Source organism: Lipotes vexillifer, unplaced genomic scaffold (genome assembly GCF_000442215.2).
Source record: "Lipotes vexillifer unplaced genomic scaffold, Lipotes_vexillifer_v1.1 scaffold1226, whole genome shotgun sequence".
Classification (NCBI taxonomy): domain Eukaryota; kingdom Metazoa; phylum Chordata; class Mammalia; order Artiodactyla; family Lipotidae; genus Lipotes; species Lipotes vexillifer.
In genome coordinates this window covers 1,738,292-1,757,270 of record NW_006784227.1, presented here as the reverse complement: position 1 = coordinate 1,757,270, position 18,979 = coordinate 1,738,292, and positions in this window count along the sequence as shown.

Here is an 18,979-nt window from a genome sequence, read left to right as displayed (position 1 = left end):
ATCAGTTTGTTTGGGCTATTATAACAAAAATACCATAAACTGAATGGCTTATAAACAACAAACATTTATTTCTCACAGTTGTAGAAGCTTGGAAGTCCAAGGTCATGGCATCAGATTTTTCTGATGAAGGCCTACTTCCTCATAGATGACACCTTCTTGCCATGTTCTCACATGGTGGAAGGGGCAAGGGATCTCTTTTAGGCCTTCTTTATAAGGGCACTAATACCATTCACAAGGGCTCTGTCCTCATGACCTAATCACCTCCCCAAAGCCCCACATCTTAATAACGTCACTTGGGAGGTTAGGATTTCAACATGTAAGTTTGGGGGATACACAAACCTTTAGACCATAGGTTCTCTGTGAGCAGGAAGTAAAGGCAAGGATAGAATTGTCAGTTACCTGGTTGAGTGTTGAATACACACACAGCCCCTTAGCACCAAATACACATAGCCCTTCAGCAGAGATTGGGAAACTTAATATTTCCATGCATTTAAGGAAATCTCTGCTCAATTAGTAGCTGACTACTAAGATAACTGAGCAGAAACTTCAGTGACATGACAAAGAACACACACTTTACAGATTCGTTCCAAAAAGTCGATAATAAACAACCACAACAAACAGACAAAACAGCAAAGATCAGGGACAGAGGAGAACCTGATCTCCTGAGTTGTCACAATACATTGTTTAAAATGTCCAGGTTTCAAAACAAATGCTATGAGATATGCAAAGAAATATGAAACTGTGGCCCATACACTGGAAAAAATTCAATAGAATGGTCCTTGTGGAAGCATAGATGTTTAACTTACTAGACAAAAACTTTAAATCAGCTATTTTAAAAATGCTTAAATAACTAAAGAAAGCTTTTCTAAAGAATTAATGAAAAGTTTGAGAATGATGTCTCAGTAGAGAATATCAGTAAGAAGGTAGAACTTATTTTAAGAAAGAAGAAAATAGAACATCTGGAATTGAAATGTACAATAGATGAAATAAAGAATTCATTAGAGAAGCTCAACAGCAGATTTGAGCCAGCAGAAGAAACAATCAGCAAATTTGAAAGTAAACCAATTGAGATTATCCAGTCTTAGGAACAGAAAAGCAAAAGAATGAAGTGAAAAAGAGCCTCAGACTTGTGGGACACCATCAATCACATTAACATATGTATAATGGCATTCCTAGATGTAGAGGAGAGAAAAGGGCAGAAAGAATATTTGAAGAAATTGTGGATAAAAACTTTTCAAGTTTGATGAAAAAGATTCATTGACACATCCAAGAAGCTCAAAGAGATCCATACCTAGACAGATCATCATCAAACTGTCAAAAGCCAAAGACTAAGAGAGAACACAGAGAGTATTAAGAGAGAAGCAACTCATCAGGTGCAAGAGATTCCTAATAAGATTAATAACCAATTTTTCATCAGAAACAATGGATGCCACAGGCAATATGAGAATATATTCAGAGTGCTGAAAGAAAAAGACTGTTAAACAATAATTCTATTTCTAGCAAAACTATCCTTCAAAGATAAAGGAGAAATTAAGACATTTGTAGATAAACCATACTGAGAGTATTCATTGCTAGCAGACCTTCCCATAAGAGACCATAAAGGGAATCCTTCAGTATCAAATGAAAGGACACTAGATAGTAATTCAAATCCAAATGATGAAATAAAGAGAACTGGTAGGGGTAACTACATAGGTAAATATTTTTAAAAAGTGTGAATGTATTTTTGTTGAGAGTTTTCTTTCATAACCAATTTAAAATAAAACTGCATAAAGCAAAAATTGTAAATCTGTGTTGATAGTAATATATAAAGATGTAATTTGTATATGAGCACAAAGGAGGGGGAAGAAAATGTACTGTATAGAAGTGAAGTCTTGGTATAATATTGTAATTAAGTTGGCATTAATCTGAACTAGATTTTTATAAGTTAAAATGTTAATTTTAATTCCCAGGACAACCACTAAGAAAATAATTACAACAATTATTTATAATTATAAATTATAATTATATATATATATTATAATTATAAATTACAATTATAAAAATAATTACAATTATAGTAAAAGAAACAACAAGGAAAAAAAAATGTACACTGGAAAATACCCACTTAACCATAAAAAAAACGTGGTATTGGAGGAATAGAAAAACAGTAAAGAAATAAATAACAAAATGGCAGAGTTAAATCCTATCTTATTAGTAATTACATTAAGTGTAAATGGATTAAATATTACAACTGAGAAGAGACTGGGATAGTAGATATTTTAAAAAATCATCCAACGTTATGTTGTGTACAAGAGACACCATTTTAGATTCAGACACAAATATGTAAAAATAAGAATGAAAATATATATACTCCACAAACATTAACCAAAAAGGAGCTGGAGTGGCTATTCTAATAGCAGACAAATTACCCTCTAAGACAAAAATTGTTACTAGCAACAAAGAAGAACATTTTTATAATGGTGAAATGGCAACCCATCAAGAAGGAAAACAACTAAAACATATAACATCAGAGCCTGAGGTATATGAAGCAAAACTGACAGAATTGAAGAGGGAAATGGACCATTCAACAATAATTAATTGGAGACTCTAATACCCCATTTTCAATAAGGGATAAAACAACTAGACAAAAGACCAACAAAAAAATAGAAGTCCTGAACAACACTGTACATGAACTAGACCTAGCAGATATCTATGGAACATTCTATCCAACAACAGAATACACATTCTTCTCAAGTGCACATAGAATATTCTCCAGAACAGACCATATCTCAATAAATGTAAAAGGATTGAAGTAATACAAAGTATGTTCACTGATCATGATGGAATGAAATTGGAACTCTGTAACAGAAGGAAATTCAGAAATCCATAAATATGCGGAAATTAAACAACATACTCCTAAATAATCAATAGGTCAAAGAAGAAATCACAAGGGAAATTAGAGAATACTCTGAGATAAATGGAAATGTAAATACAACATATTGAAATTTGTGGAGTGCAGATAAAATAGTGCTTGTAGGGGAATTTGTAGCTACAAATGCTTAAATTATAAAAGAAAAAAGATGTTAATTCCACAACCTTCTACCATCAGACATTAGAGAAAGAAAACTGAGCCTAAAACATACAGAAATAAGGAAAAATTAATACTAGTGTGAAAATAAATGAAATAAATAAACAATAGAGAAAATCAATGAAACCATGAATTGGTTCTTTGAAAGATCAATTAAATTAACAAACCTTTAGCTAGAATGACCAAGAATAAGAGAAAGGACTCAAATTAGTAAAACCAGAAATGAAAAGAGGGAATATTACTACTCGTATTACAGACATTAAAAAAAATATTATAAAGGAATATTAGAATAATCGATGTTAACCAATTAGATAAATTAAAGGAACAAATTCCTAGAAAGACACTCAAAGAACTGAAACTGACTGAAGAAGAAATTGAAATCATGATTAAATAAACAAACTGAAAGAAAATAAAAGGAGGAAGAAAGAAAGAAAAGAAAGAAGGAAAAGAAAGAGAAAGAAAAAGAAAGAAAAAAAGGAAGAAAGAAAAAGAAAGGCAGAAAAAATGCACAGAAAATGTGGTCTTCTTTTCTGTTCATTTGCTTATTTTCCTAAACTTGTTGTGTCCAACTTTTTAAAGAGGTCATCTTTGTTAACTGAGTATTCTGGTTTGTTTGTGTCCAGCTAGTTTTTGAGATAAAATGTCTCCCTGTATTGCTGGCCTGCACCATATTGATAACTACTCAAAGTGCTGTCTATTGTTTTCCTAATGTTGTCATCTGCTAACTAGAAAATAGAAAACATGCCCAGGTTTATGACTGGGAAAGGAATACCACCCTCATACTGGAATCTTTCATTTTAAGGTAGCTTATCCTTAAAATGTGATATCCAAAATATCAACAATAAGCTCTTCTTTTCAGTTTTTACAGTGGTTTACAGGTATATGAAAACTGATAAAGTATGTCTTCACAGTAGTCATTCCTCATAGCAGCAGGTGTGATTTTTATTGTGACATAAACTGGACATATACTTCTGATTTAAACAAATGATTAATATTTTATACTTGGCTCCCAATGGCATATTTGAAATTAATTCAAGAACCTGTGAAACTCTACTTAGCACAATCATTTATTCACTTTTCCTGCAAACAGAGGTCCAAGCATGGAATAAATATGATGTCTGGACTGAAAGTATACTCTTGATAAATACAGCTTTTAAGTAATATACCATTATTTTTAATGTGCTTTCAAAGACCATTTCACTTTCCTAGACTGAATAGCAACAATGATGAGAGAAATGCACTTGAGTATCAATTCAGAAAAGCAGATGTTTATCCTCCAGAAGAAGTTGCAGGTGTTTTTATCTCCTGTTTTTTGTTTCTATGGCCCTTTAGCTAACTGTAATTGCCACTTTAGTGCTTGGCCAGAAAGTTGTTATAGCAATCAATCAAACAAATAAATGGGTAAGTTAATTAATATTTCTTGCTGAGAACTATTTAAAAAAATTATAGCAAAGCAATTTTGATTTTCAACAGTCCTACTCACCACCTGCATTTAGCAAAACTCTTGATATCAGTCTGGGTTGCTAAGCAATAAAATATCTCTGCCATGACTCCAGAGTCCCCGGGATCATTCCATTATTTTGTCATTCAGGCATGTCACACAGCTTGATGTGGGCCTCCAGTTCCTACACACTCAGAAATGTAGGCCTGCTGCTCCTATGTAAAGAGAATGGTGGAACAGAGAGATGATTAAAAGGTTAGGAGAGCAAGACTACATAAACCTCAGAATTGGGGGGGTGCAGTTCTGAAATGAGAAATAAGTCATTATAAACTCAGCAGCTTCATCACTTTAAAAATGTAGATAATTCTCACACCCAGCAGAAACTTACCACATTTAGGGGTAATTATGCAACTTTGCTATCTTAGCCATACTTCTCAGATAAAATATGATAAGTTTTGTAAAATCTTCTATAGTATTTTCTATTTATCAAAGGTCGTCCTGATCATTTGATCATCAGATATATTCAAGTCCTGACTCGTGAAGATAGGAAAGACTGGTGAGAGTCCTGTGCTAATTTAAAACTTTTTGGGCTTCCCTGGTGGCGCAGTGGTTGAGAGTCCACCTGCCAATGCAGGGGACGTGGGTTCGTGCCCCAGTCCGGGAAGATCCCACATGCCACGGAGCGGCTGGGCCCGTGAGCCATGGCCGCAAAAAAAAAAAAAAAAAAAAAAAACTTTTTGGTGGTAGGCTGACTAGTTTAAGAAGCCTCCAACTCTTAGAATCATATGTAATTATTTATTTAAGAACAATTTTGTTTTTTTCTTTATACCTGTGTTAGATTCTGTGAAAATAGTTCTCTTACTGACTTTATCTTGCAATATAGGTACAGGTATTGACTTCTATATTTTTTGACCTATAAAAAGGAAAATGTGTCCTTTCACACTGACTTACTGATGTTTCTGAAAATGGGTAAGACTTTCTCTGAGTTATAGGAATAAAGAGTAATGAATATGTGAAACGTAAATTTGAGTATCTTTTTCAAATTAGTAGCTGAGTTCTTTTGAAGAATTAATTTATGCTACATAGCATAGATTGGTCTTGAAGAGATGGACTTAACCATATTAGATACAACTGAGATGAAAAAGAATACAATTCCCCCAAACTCCTTGACCTCACCTTCTGAGGTTAGTTTTCTAACATGTAAAATAGTAGGTTTGATGAAGATAATCTCTTAAAACTTTCTCATCTGCACTATAGGAACTGAAGCAAAGAGTTAAAGTAGCTTTATTCAATATGGTAAATTCAGTCAAAGCAAAGACAAAAATTCTGCTTCATGACTGTTCGATTACCTCTATTTATACCATGTTTTAATTTGTCATCAAAAAATCTGAAGGCATTCTATTTCAGACATTCTCAATATTCTGACAATGTGCAGGCAGAGAGGTGGAGTGCATCCATGGAGTGAAATGATCAAGAAGTAAAGTGACCTCCTCAAGATCATGGAGCCAGAAAGTGTAAACCTAAGATTCAGACTGGCTCCTTCTGAGAGCCAGGCCAGAGGTTTTCACAGTATAACACTCTTCATTATACAAGAAGATGTATTCCAGTATCCTTATTTTTCAGCTAAAATAACTGAGCCTTAGAGTTGTAAAATGACTTACCCCAAGGATGACTACAGAATGAAGACTAGAATCTACACTTCCTGACTTCCATTCTGGAGCTCCTTCTGTTTACATCATCCAGATTTATAGCTAATCTTCACTCTTATTCTGTACATTCCATTTTGAAGGATAAACATTATGGGGAAAAAGAAGTCAAAACATTGAGATTTAACAATATCTTTGAACTAAAAATTTAGACAACTTTTTTGAATTATTTAACCTTGAGTTTTTTGTGGTTAACGAATTTTTTCCTCTTAAAAGATAACCCAGTAGATAAAATATCTACCGGTTTGCAGTTGCTGATTACAAAAAGCAGAACCTCAGCCTCACCTTCCTGCAGCTACTTTATGATGCTCTGAAAGGGCTAGAACTTCTGTATTCAAGGCTATTTTGTCAGCTAGCCACTGTAGATGATAATCTATTGAGCAGTTATTATGTGTGAGGAGTTATGCCGTGCTTAGTATGGTAATTTAATTGTATCCTCACAACAACTACATGCCATGGGTACTATTAACTCCCTCATTTGACAGGTGAGAAGTCTGAAGCACTATGGGATCCCAGGTTTCTTAGCCATTTTTTAACCCAGGTAGGCTGCCTCTAGAGCTGATTCTCTTCCTGAAACTCCACAGCAAACGTGCTTATACAGTTCCATGTGCTGCATGTTCACGTATATGGCAAAAGGAATAGCTTGAAATAGCTGTGACGCTCCCTTTTAGGGGCTGCAGACTACAAGTGCTTGCCAAGTTTCCAGTTCTCAGCCAAACCTGGGTTATGTTCCATGACTGAGAGGCCTCCTCTCCAGCTCATGCTGCTGCATTTTGTGTCATAAACCCTAAAAATAGCTAAGCCTATATACAGTTTCACAAAGTGAACAGTTTTGATGTCTTCTCCCCCCTTATTCCTTACTCATAGGAGATCAAGTGCAGTCCCAGAGGCCACAGAAGATCAGATACTTCATTCTCGTCTTTCTTCTCTCTTTGTAGCTTCTCTTCCACAAAACCTTTCTCCCTCTCCTTCTCAAAAACTTTTGTACATATCAGTGTGTGTGTGTCTCCATACACTCAGCTTCTGTAGCCAAATTAGTATCTTTTAACAAAAATAATATTAAATGTCATAACACTGAATCCAATTACCAATGAGCAACTATAATGAAATTCTATCTATAACAATTTGTATACTTATTATTGTCAAAGGCAGTTATGTTCCTTGAATAGGCTGCAGATATGCATGAAGATAGAAAAATCACTAATAATACCACTGCCAATTTAGAAATAATTATTGTTAACTCATTGACACACACGAATCTAGAATCACACCATGGCTCATGATTAACGTGCATTTTTCTTTTTCTTTTTTTTCTTTTTGCGTTTCAGTTTGAGAACTTTCTATTGACCTGTCTTTAAGTTCATTGATCCTTTCCTCAGCCATGTCGAGTCTCCTGATGAGCCCATTGAGAGCATTCTTCATTCCTGTTACTGAGTTTTGATTTCTGTTATCTCCTTTTGACTTAGAGTTTGTACCTCTTTACTCATATTATTCATCAGGTTTTTTCATATTATCTACTTTTTCCATTAGAATATCACTTTAAATTCTCTGATTATTCCACCATCTGTGTCATATCTGAGTCTAGTTGTGATGATTGCATTTTCTCCTCAAAGTGATTTTTCTTGCCCTTTGGCATGTCTTGGCTGGACCTATTGTTTCAGGTAGTAGGAACTGGGGTAATAGGCATTGTGTGAGGATTGATGTTAATCTGGCTAGGAGTTGGGCTGTGTTTAATGTTTAATGTAGCTACAGGTATCACTGGCTTATATTCCTCAATTGTCTTTGTTTTTGGGTCCCCTCTTGACTTTTGGCTTCCCTAAGTACTTCTACTCAGAAAGTCTATGTTTTATAACTTCTTTGGCTGTAAAACACTGTTATTATCTTGGAATTCTATTGGTATGGTGGTAGGGCATATGGAAGAGGTAGTGTTCTATAATCTTCTGATTAAATTTCAGGCTTTTAGGGGGCCCATCTGTTGGGACCTTCATAAGTCTAGTAATGTAGATTTTATCTCCCCTTCCTCCTATCCCCTTCCCTAGTTGCAATGTTCTCAATCTACTTCCTTGAAGCCCTGATCCCTGTTGACTATTCTTTTGTTCCTCTCTTAGGTGAGGGGTTGGAATGGAGAGGGATTCCCTCTTCCTGATGGGATAGAGTTTCAGAATTGAGCTTTGACAAAGTCCTTTACTGTGGAGACTGAGCCTTCATTATGGAAAAGACTCTTGGCTTATTTCACAATGGTTATTTTCCACTCTTCCTATGTCAGAGCCAAGAGAAGATCTTATCATATTCTCACTGTGAGGACCTGGTGGAGTTCTTTAAGGAAAATTCACAAAACTGCAGTGGGGTCCCCTAAGACAGTGGCCCTAGGAGTTAGTTTCTCGCTCTCAAAGCTAATCAACATTCAGCATCCAGAAATTAATAAAAATTATCATGTAATTCTAAACAGTTTGTGGTCCCAGAAGCTTCTTTTCCAGATCTCCATTGCTGTATCTCTCTATATGCACCCAAATCTCGAAATTTAAGTTACCAGTGTGTCTTATGACCACAGTTCCCTGATGGGTCCAAACAAAAATCATTGATTTTCAGTTGTTCAGCATTTTCTTGTTGTAAGGACAGGAGTGATAACTTTTAAGCTCTTTTCATTTGGAGCTCTATAATGTGTATTTTTCACTTAAAAATATATCCTGAAGATTTCCGTGTCACCACATAATCTACAACAATATATTTAATGACTATGTATCATTATATTGTGTAAATTTATATTGTTCATTAAACCATTCAGCTCTCTTGGGGCATTTTTCACTATTCTAACGAGAACCATCATGAACATCTTTGAAGCTAACTAAATATGTTCACATTGATTATTTCCTCAAGATAATTTACTGTAAATAAGATTTATAAGCCAAAAATCTACATTTTCCGTCTATTTTTAAAAATTGCCAAATTGCTCTTAAGTTTGTTTATAACTGCTTGTACTCCTTCTAGTCATCAAGAGACTCTGATTTCTTGCGTCCTTACCAGCATTGGATAAAGTGTTTTCTACAATTCCACTTTTGTGTATTTTTTTTTTTTTTTGCGGTATGCGGGCCTCTCACTGTTGTGGTCTCTCCCATTGCGGAGCACAGGCTCCGGACACGCAGGCTCAGTGGCCATGGCTCACGGGCCCAGCCGCTCCGCGGCATGTGGGATCTTCCCGGACCGGGGCACGAACCCGTGTCCCCTGCATCAGCAGGCGGACTCTCAACCACTGCGCCACCAGGGAAGCCCTCCACTTTTGTGTTTTATGTTCTTATATCAATTTACATTTCTCTGATTATTTAGGAATTTGGGTATTTTAATTATATTTTAATATACTTTCTACTATTTTTTGTTTGAAATTGCCTGATTTAATTGTCCATTTATATAAGTTGCTCAATTTTTTTGACTATTCAGAATTTAAAATTTTTCTTATTAAAACTGATCAATTCTTTTCTTTTAAATTTTCTTTGCATTTTTTTTCTTTAATACCTGAACATGCCCTTTGAATTTGAAGTTAAAACAGAACACAGTTAATAAACAGTGCATAGAGTTTAAGAATATTTTGCTATGGGTTATGAAGTGTGCCTGTCTTAGGTTGGCAAAGATTACACTATAGACTCAGCTAAGCCTGGGAAAAGAGTAGCTCTCCTTACCCTAAATCTGAAATTATCCCTATTTTCTCATTATGTCCACATCATCCATAAATCATTGTACAGTAGATAGCATGCCTTTTATTACAGGGCCTCTACTTTTCAATTTTAAAAGATTTGCTATCTAATAAATATCTGCAGCGTTCACTGTGTTGAGCCACTGAAAGCACTGGGCCTTATACTAGTGCAGTAATAATACAGAATTAAACAACAAAAAGATAAGGTGAAATGTGGTGGAAAGCAAATCAGTTTGGTGGTGGAGATTAAACATATATGCCACGCTTTTACTATTTTGTGAACAATTTAATCTGAAATGAAGTTTAAAGTCTCCCAATAGCTTAAATATAGGTCAGCTACAATAGTAGATATTGATAACTGAAACTGGGGGTGGGCAATGTGTTTTGTATTATCTCTGGCAATAACTGATAAAGAATTAATAAATAAAATTTTATTTTGTTTTTATTTTATTACTCAAATCAGGCCTGTTATTCTGTATATTAGATTTTGCTTATCAAGTGAGAAAGTGAGTGAAAGAAAAATGTTCAGATGATGAATCTCCAAACATAGGCATAGGGTAGCAGCTTTGGTATGTATGAAATGGGCTTTTGTGCACTTGGAGTAGATTGTATTACTTGGTTAGGAGCCTATAAATTAAAGCAATAAGTCGATAACAGAGAAACACAGACTCTTATTGAGGTTGTCTAAAATAGATAATAGAGTTAAAAAAATATAGTTGACAAGAGTGAAATAATAGTGATGAAATTTATTTCCGAAACTTCATTTCAAATGTCAATGGGAAGAATGAGAAAAAATTATCATTATTTCCACTATACATGACAATATACATAGAAAATCAGATTATCAGTTGGAAAATGTTGGTGATTAATTAATATGAGTATTCAATAAAATGACTGGGTAAAAAGTGAACAACTGATTTTCATTATTCATGGTTTCAGCATTTGTGAATTCATCTACTCAATAAGATTTTTTTTTGTAATCTCAAATCAATAAATGCCATGTTTTTGTGGTCATTTGTGGCTATGCACAGAGTGGCAAAATATTTGAGTCATCCAACATGCACATTCCCAGCTGAGGTTCAACAAGCTGATACTCTGCCTTTTTGTTTCAGTTCTCAAACTGTAAATGTGTCCTTTTTGTCATCTATAAATAGTGTCATTTGGGGGGCATTTTTGTACTTTTCTTTGACTAATTGTCTTTTCACTGTTTAAAATTATTCTGAAGCATAATGCAGAGCTGTTGCCTAATGTTCTTAAGTACAAGAAGACTGTGAAGTGTCTTATGGAGAAAATACATATGCTAGATAAGCTTTATTCAGGCATGAGTTATAGTGCTATTAGCTGTGAATTCAATATTAGTGAATCAATAATATATGTTAAATAAAGTGTCTTTAAACAGAGACATATAAAACAAGGCTAAGTGTTGATGGTTGACAAAAATGTCGTGACCAGAGACTTTCAGGAACCTTAACCTGTATTTCCTCTGGGAGCAATTATTCAGTATTTGCTAATTCAGTGTTTGTGGTGAATTTATACAATATAACTACTGAACGAATAATGGGAATCATTTGTATACAAAAATGGATCTTATTAAATAACATGTTTGAAAGTGTAATATAAAAATATTCAACTGAAGATTCAACAAAACTGTACTAAAGTTAGTAATGAACTTAACTCACTTTGGTAGTATGATGTTCTTTGTTCTTTTGTCCTTTAGAATTTAAGTTGCCTGGGGACAGATTATATCAGATTCTGTTCTACAACCCCAGCTCTAGAATGTTTGGCACCTATAAGGAACCTAATAAGTTGTTGTTATTGTTACTTTTCCATGGAGATTTTGCCTGCATTTATTTTATTTCTCTTTTATACTGACTGCAGAATTACTGAAAAACTGAATGATAAGATTTAAAAATTGCACAAGAAAAGAGTAGTTATAAGAGCAATGGAAAAATTTTAATAAGAAATATAGATCAATTTAATACACACACATCCTATAAATTAAAATACAACAAAAATTAATACCAAAGAACAGTTTGCAAAGCAATAAATACAAATGCATGTGACTGAAAATGGGTTGTTTATTCATATACATAAAGCTTATATAAATAAATGAGAAAACTGCAATCTCAATAAACAAATAGGAAAAAGTAGACTATTTACACAAAGGGAAATTCAAATAGATAAAAGTAGAAAATTTCAACTTCATTTATATGCTGAAAATTAGAATGGAAACATATCTCAACCTTATAAAGACCGTAATGTGATAAACCCACATCCAGAATTACACTCAGTGACTCTAAATCAGGAACAAGGATGACCACTCTTGCCACTTTTATTCAATATACTACTGGAAGTCCTAGCTAGAGTAATTAGACAAGAAAAAGAAATAAAAGGCATCAAAACCAGAAAGGAAGAAGTAAAGTTGTCTCTGTTTGTGGATGACTTAATAAATATAGAAAATTCTAAAGATTCTACTAAAAAAACTGTTAGAGCTAATAAATGTATTCAGTAAAGTGGCAGGATAAAAAATCAGCATACAAAACTAACTTTATTTCTATACACTAACATGAACTATCAGAAAGAGAAATTAAGAACACAATTCCATTTACAGTAGCATCAAAAACAGTAAAACACTTAAGAATAAATTTAACAAGGAGGAGAAAATCTGATATACTGAAAAATATAAGACATTAATAAAGGAAATTGAAGATGACAGAAATAACTGAAGAGATATTCTATGTTCATAAATTGGCATAATTAATATTGTTAAAGTGCCCATACTACCCAAAGAAAACTATGAATTCAATGCAAATCCTGTAAAAATTCCAATAGTATTTTTCACAGCAATAGAAAAAACAATCCTAAAATTTGTATGGAACCACAAAAGAGCCTGGATAGGCAAAGTATTCTTGAGAAAAAAGGATAAAGCTGGAGGTATCATACTTTCTTATTTTAAACTATAATATATTGTACATATTACAAAGCTATTGTAATAAAAATAGTATAATATTCGCATAAAAGCAGACACACAGACCAGTGGAACAGAATTAAGAGATCAGAAATAAACCCATGCTTATATGGTCAACTAATTTTTGACAAAGGAGTTGTGAATATACAATGGGAAATGAATAGTCTCATAAATAAATGGTGTCGGAAAAACTGGGTAACCATAGGCAAAAGAGTAAAATTGGACCCACACTTACACTATACACAAAAATCAACTCAAAATGGATTAAAGCTTGGACATAAGATCTTAAACCATTAAACTCCTAGAAGGAAAAAAAAAAGGAATAAGCTCATCAGCATTGGTCTTTGCAATGATTTCTTGGGATTTGACACCAAAAGCAAATACAGCAAAAGTAGAAATAAACAAGTGAGACTACCTCAAACTTAAAAGCTTCTGCACAGCAAAGAAAACTATCAATGAAATGGAAAGCAACCTACCGCATAGGAGAAAATATTTGCAAATCAAAATATATAAGAACTCATACAACTCAATAGCAAGAAAACCTCAAACAATTGATTAAAAACTGGGCAGAGGTTCTGAAATTTCCCAAAAAGACATACAAATGAACAACAGGTACATGAAAAAATGCACAACATCACTCATTATCAGGGAAATGCAAATCGAAACCATAATGAGATGTCATCTCAAATCTGTTAGAATGCCTGTTACTAAAAAGTCAAGAGATAAATGCTGGTGAGAATGTGAAGGAAAAGGAACCCTTGTGCACTGTTGTGGGAATGTAAATTAGTACAGCCACTATGGAAAACAGTATGGAGTTTCCTGAAGAAATTTAAAAAATGAACCACCATATGATCTGACAATCCCACTTTTGGGTATATATCCAAATGTAATGAAAGCATTATCTTGAAGAGATATCTGTACTCTCATGTTCATTGAAGTATTATTCAAAATAGCCATAGTATGGAAACAATCTTAAGTGCCCATCGATGAATGAATGAATAAAGAAAATGTGGTTATATATAGACTGGCATGTTATTTAGCCTTAAAAAAAGAAAAAAATCCTGCCATTTGTGACAATATTTGCCTTCCACAACTTGGAGGGCTTTATGCTAAGTGAAATAAGCCAGACAGAAAAAGACAAATACTGCATGATATCATTTATATGTGGAATAAAAAAAAGTCAAACTTAGAGTAACAGTAGAAAAGTGGTTGCCAGGGGCTGGAAATAGGGAGAGGCTGGTAATACTGTATTAAACTATAAAGTGAATAAGGTATGATGATCTAATGTATAGCATGGTGATACCACTGCATTGTAAAATTGCAATTTGCTAAGAGAGTAGAATTTAAGTGTTCTAACCAAAAAGAAAAAAGGAAAAAGTAAATATGTGCAGTGATAGATGCATTAATTAATGATGAGGGGGAACACTTTTACAATGTACGCAGGTATCAAATCATTACATTGGACCCTAAATATCTTACAGTTTTATTTGTCAATTATATCTCATAAAGCTGAAAAAAAATTGCTTTCCAAATGTTGAAAAAAACTGAAATGAAAAAATAGTAAGTTCATACTTTTGAAGGCTATCAAATAACCAAATATTTTGCTTTTAAGTGAGATTAATCAGCACTGACAAGTAAGGACATAATGCAATGAGCACTCTCATCTACTGCTACAAAACAGTCTGAGATTGAGCTGAAAAACTATGAGGAGAATTTATGTCATATAGAGGAAAACTGCTCAAATGTGTTCATTTCAGCATTATTTAGAGAAGCTGAAACTTGGGAGCAAATTCTATTCCAGTAAAGTGGAATGACTATGCAAATCATGTTATAGCCATCTGATGGAAAAGTATGCATCCATTAAAAACAATATTTATAAAATTTTTAAACACATGGGGAAGTGCTTAGGTCAGCATATATGTTACCAAATCAAACTTGGGTCTGTTCAATTTCTCTCAGCAAAGCTAATCTACTGACACCAGGTTTTGGTGGAGGGAAGTGCAGTGTTTATTACAAGGCCAGCCAAGGAGTACAGGTGGCTAATGCTCAAAAAAGACCTAAACTCCCCAGTGCCTTTCAGGGAAGGGTTTTTAAAGATGGGTGAGGGAGAGCGTTGCAGGGTGCCTGATCAGCTGGATATTCTTCTGATTGGTAGGTGATGAGGTAACAGGGTAGTATTTGGGGAGTTAATATCATCAACCTTCTGGTTCCAACAGGTCTGGGGTCTACATGCTGGTGGTCAGCATGCAATTAACTTCTTCCACCTGGTGAGGGTTTCAGTATCTGCAAAACAACTCAAGGATATGGCTCAGAATATTATCTATAGACCTTGAAAAGGAACTAAAAGTCCTTAACTTTGTTTAAAGGCCAAACTATCATTATTTTGTCTTGCTGTTTTCCTTTGTTTTCTCATTTCCTCATTTCTCTGATTAAATTTTCTCTTTGGAACTTGGGGAAGGCTTAGAAGACTAAAGTTTTTCAACAAACAAGAGGCAGGGACTTCCTTGGTGGAGTAGTGGTTAAGAATCCACATGCCAGTGCAGGGGACACAGTTTCAAGCCCTGGTCCAGGAAGATCTCACATATCGTGGAGCAACTAAGCCCCTGTGCCACAACTACTGAGCCTGTGCTCTAGAGCTGGCATGCCACAACTACTGAAGCCCATGTGCTTAAAGCCCATGCTCCACAATAAGAGAAGCCACCGCAATGAGAAGCCCATGCACTGTGACGAAGAGTAGCCCCCGCTTGCCGCAACTAGAGAAAGCCTGTGCGCAGCAACAAAGACCCAACACAGCCAAAAAATTAATTAATTAATTTTTTTTAAAAAAAGAGGCAAGTGGAAGACATGCAGGGGTGGGGGGGGTGTCCCAGGAAGGTCCCGTAAGGTCTTGCCTGGTTACCTATGTATTCTGCAGTACACTAATGATTTGATATAGAAATCAATGTTATGGAGAAAGGTTTCCATTATGAAATAATTTTGAGAAACTCAGGATCAATTGCACACATACAGAAAAGTTTTATATACCATGCATGTTTTTATATACCATGCATGTTTTTTCATTAACAAAATCACTGACATAAATATCAATAAAGTTATATTCTGACAGAAAATGAGAGCACACACACACAAACCCCTAAAACTTAAAGTTATAGTAATTATCATTTATATATAGTAATATATATAATATATATTGATATATAGTAACTATCATTAGGCAAATTTTTATAGTTTACAAGTACTTTCTTACAAATAGCTTTACTTTTATAATAAACTTTAAAAATAAGCGTTTTTGAGTTAAGACTATCTGGACTGAAATCTATGCCCAGAGATCTGTGTCCTTTTTGTTGACCTGAAACAAATAGACTGCCAGATATTTCTCCAAAGAAGATGGGTTTATTCAGGATCAGCAGAGAATTGCCATTTGGGTTCTGCAGCCATGGTGAGATTCTTGCAAGTCCTTACAGGACAAGGGAAAGGGAACATTTTTATAGAGAGGAAAAGGAAGTTGGGAGGGCTGTAGTAAACTAAGAGTCCATGGCTTTTCATTGGCTGAGTCCTTGCCAGGAAAGAAGAGGAGTCTTTCTCCTTTCTTTTGGGCTCTGCTATACTTGTAGGGCACGAGAGCTCCCACTTCTGGGCTCCCAACTCTATTTAATTGAGGTTTTCTGTTTAATTTTTTTTATACTTTAGCACATTACTTTGTCTTTTTAAAACTAAATTTCCTTATCTGTAAATTAGGAATCATAATAGTAATCCATGTCTTAGTTTTGGGTAGTTTTAATGATCAAATGAAGACTAAAGCTTTTAGCAGGGAGTAAATAATCTATAAATAGTAGCAATTATTATTATTGCCTCCACGTTACCAATAAGATTTAGAGAATTGAAGGTTCTAACACCCTTGACCAATAGATAGAACCAAGATTCAAACTTTTACCTTCTGTTTTCAAACTCATTGTATTTGCATTGTGCACAGTGCCTTAGAGAATTTGAGGCAAAATGACTCAGAGACAGAATACTTGAGTATAAACAGAGCATTTTGAAATGGCACTGATTATTTTCCACAATTTTGTTCCTTTGAAGTGTTCCCTTCCCTCTACCTGTGACTAAAGACACCTTTCTTAATAAATTCTTTGAGGGCTACTCTCTCTGCTCAGCGTTGTCTTCAGGGCTTGTTTTATCAACAGTAATTTACCAGAGGATGGGTTTTCAGGCCACTGAATTAGCCAAGCTATAGAACTTTGTTCTCTCAGGAAGTGTGTTTTTTTTTCACAAGATATAAAGACTTCTTAAAATCTCTGGTTTAAGAGAAGATAGCTATAGGTTCTCATATATGCTTCTGCCTTCAATCTGTTGCTTTAACACATTATCCCATTTCCTTAAGTCTCTGGAAAACTCCACTGTATACTTGTAAGAGAACAAGAATAAAAAAGTAAAATGCCTTGGCATTATCATGAAAATAGATTTTGTCTTAAGAATCCCTAGTCCAAAGTTTGATAAACACTGATTTAAAATATTTCTAGATATGGTGTAGGAAACAGAAGATATATAAACAAGTAAAATAAGTTTGTTTTGTCCAGTTACAGTGAAGTTCACTTCACCAAAAAATTCAGTATTAACCTCCAAGTATGTACCAGCCACTATTTTAGAAACCATTTGTAAAAAATTAGTCACATAGATTGTCAACTTTTAAGGGTCTAATCATTTTTAATAGAAGGAAATCAGATATATTTACAAGTATCTCAAAAGTCTGAGAGAACATATTAAAGGGCAAAAGATGGTCAACAAAATACCAAAAAAGGTCCAAAGGAAAGAAAAATCAAATCAACTTTGCGAGTCTCAAGAGGTTTCCTGTTTCTGAGAAATTAGTCACATTTTGGTACTAGGTATTGATTTTTGAGAATATAGTTTGTGCCAATGCCTGTTCTGAGACCTTTGCATATACATATTCATTTAATCCTAATAACAATTCTATGAAGCAGGTGTTATGATCCCTTGCAACAGAAGAGGAAACTTTGGCCCAGAAAGGTTAGCTAACTTTCCAAAGGCCACACAGGTAATATTAAGTGGAGCTAGGCTATAAACTCAACATTGTGGCACAGGTGTCTATTTCTTTAACGAACACAGTTACTGTTTCTTCAGTAGGGATTGTTAAAAACATGTATATGTTTGTATGAATGTGTGTTAGCAGAATTCAGTTACAAGAGGTTTGGGGAATGTAGTTCTACTTGGCTGGAAAATCAAAAATTCCAAGTAAAATGGAGGGACGTAAGTTAAAAAAAGTCATTTCAGATTATACTGTAGGGACTGTGGCCCAACAGAGTAAGGTGTACACATAATTTGATGAGCAGTGGAAAGATACTGATGACATTTGGGAAAACTACTGAAGTAATTAACTGTAGGACGCAGAAGCAAATCTGGCAAAACAGATGGATTGGGAGGGGAAAGAAGTGGGCAGATGGACATTATTGCTATTGAGATTGTTAAGAATGGGTGGTGGCGGTGAGAATGGAGAAAGAAAGCCACAGGGGACGCTGAATATACACGACCCTGTACTTGATTAGACGTGTAACGTTTCTGTGCGTGTAGGAAAGAGGTGAATTCAGGGTGGACTGGTAAAAAGAAAAGTCAAAGATAGTGTCTTATATGTTTCTCTGAGCCATGGGCTTCTAAGCCCAATTTGACGGTGTCTGATCTTCTGTAGGATTAGTGTTGTCCTAGGTTTTGTTTTGTTACAGTTTGCCATTTTACTTCAAAAGCAGTTCCTGATCACCCATTATGTGCAAGACATCATACCAGATGCTCTGAGGGAAATAAAGGTGGATGAAACATACTCTCTTTAAGTAAGTTTACATATAGGAATTTACTTGAGTGGAACTTCACGAAGACAGGGTTTTTTGTCTGGTTTCCCAACCTCTATAGTTCTTGCTAGCAAGTGCTCATCAAATATATGAATAAATGGATTAATGAAGAGGCTACATTCAAAGAAAACCAATGAGAGAAGGTGAAAATCAGAACACGATGACCAGGAAATGAATGGGGAAATAGCCAGCTCTTGATCTGACATTGGATCGTTGGATGTTATAAGTTAGAGAGACAGTTAAATCCTTTC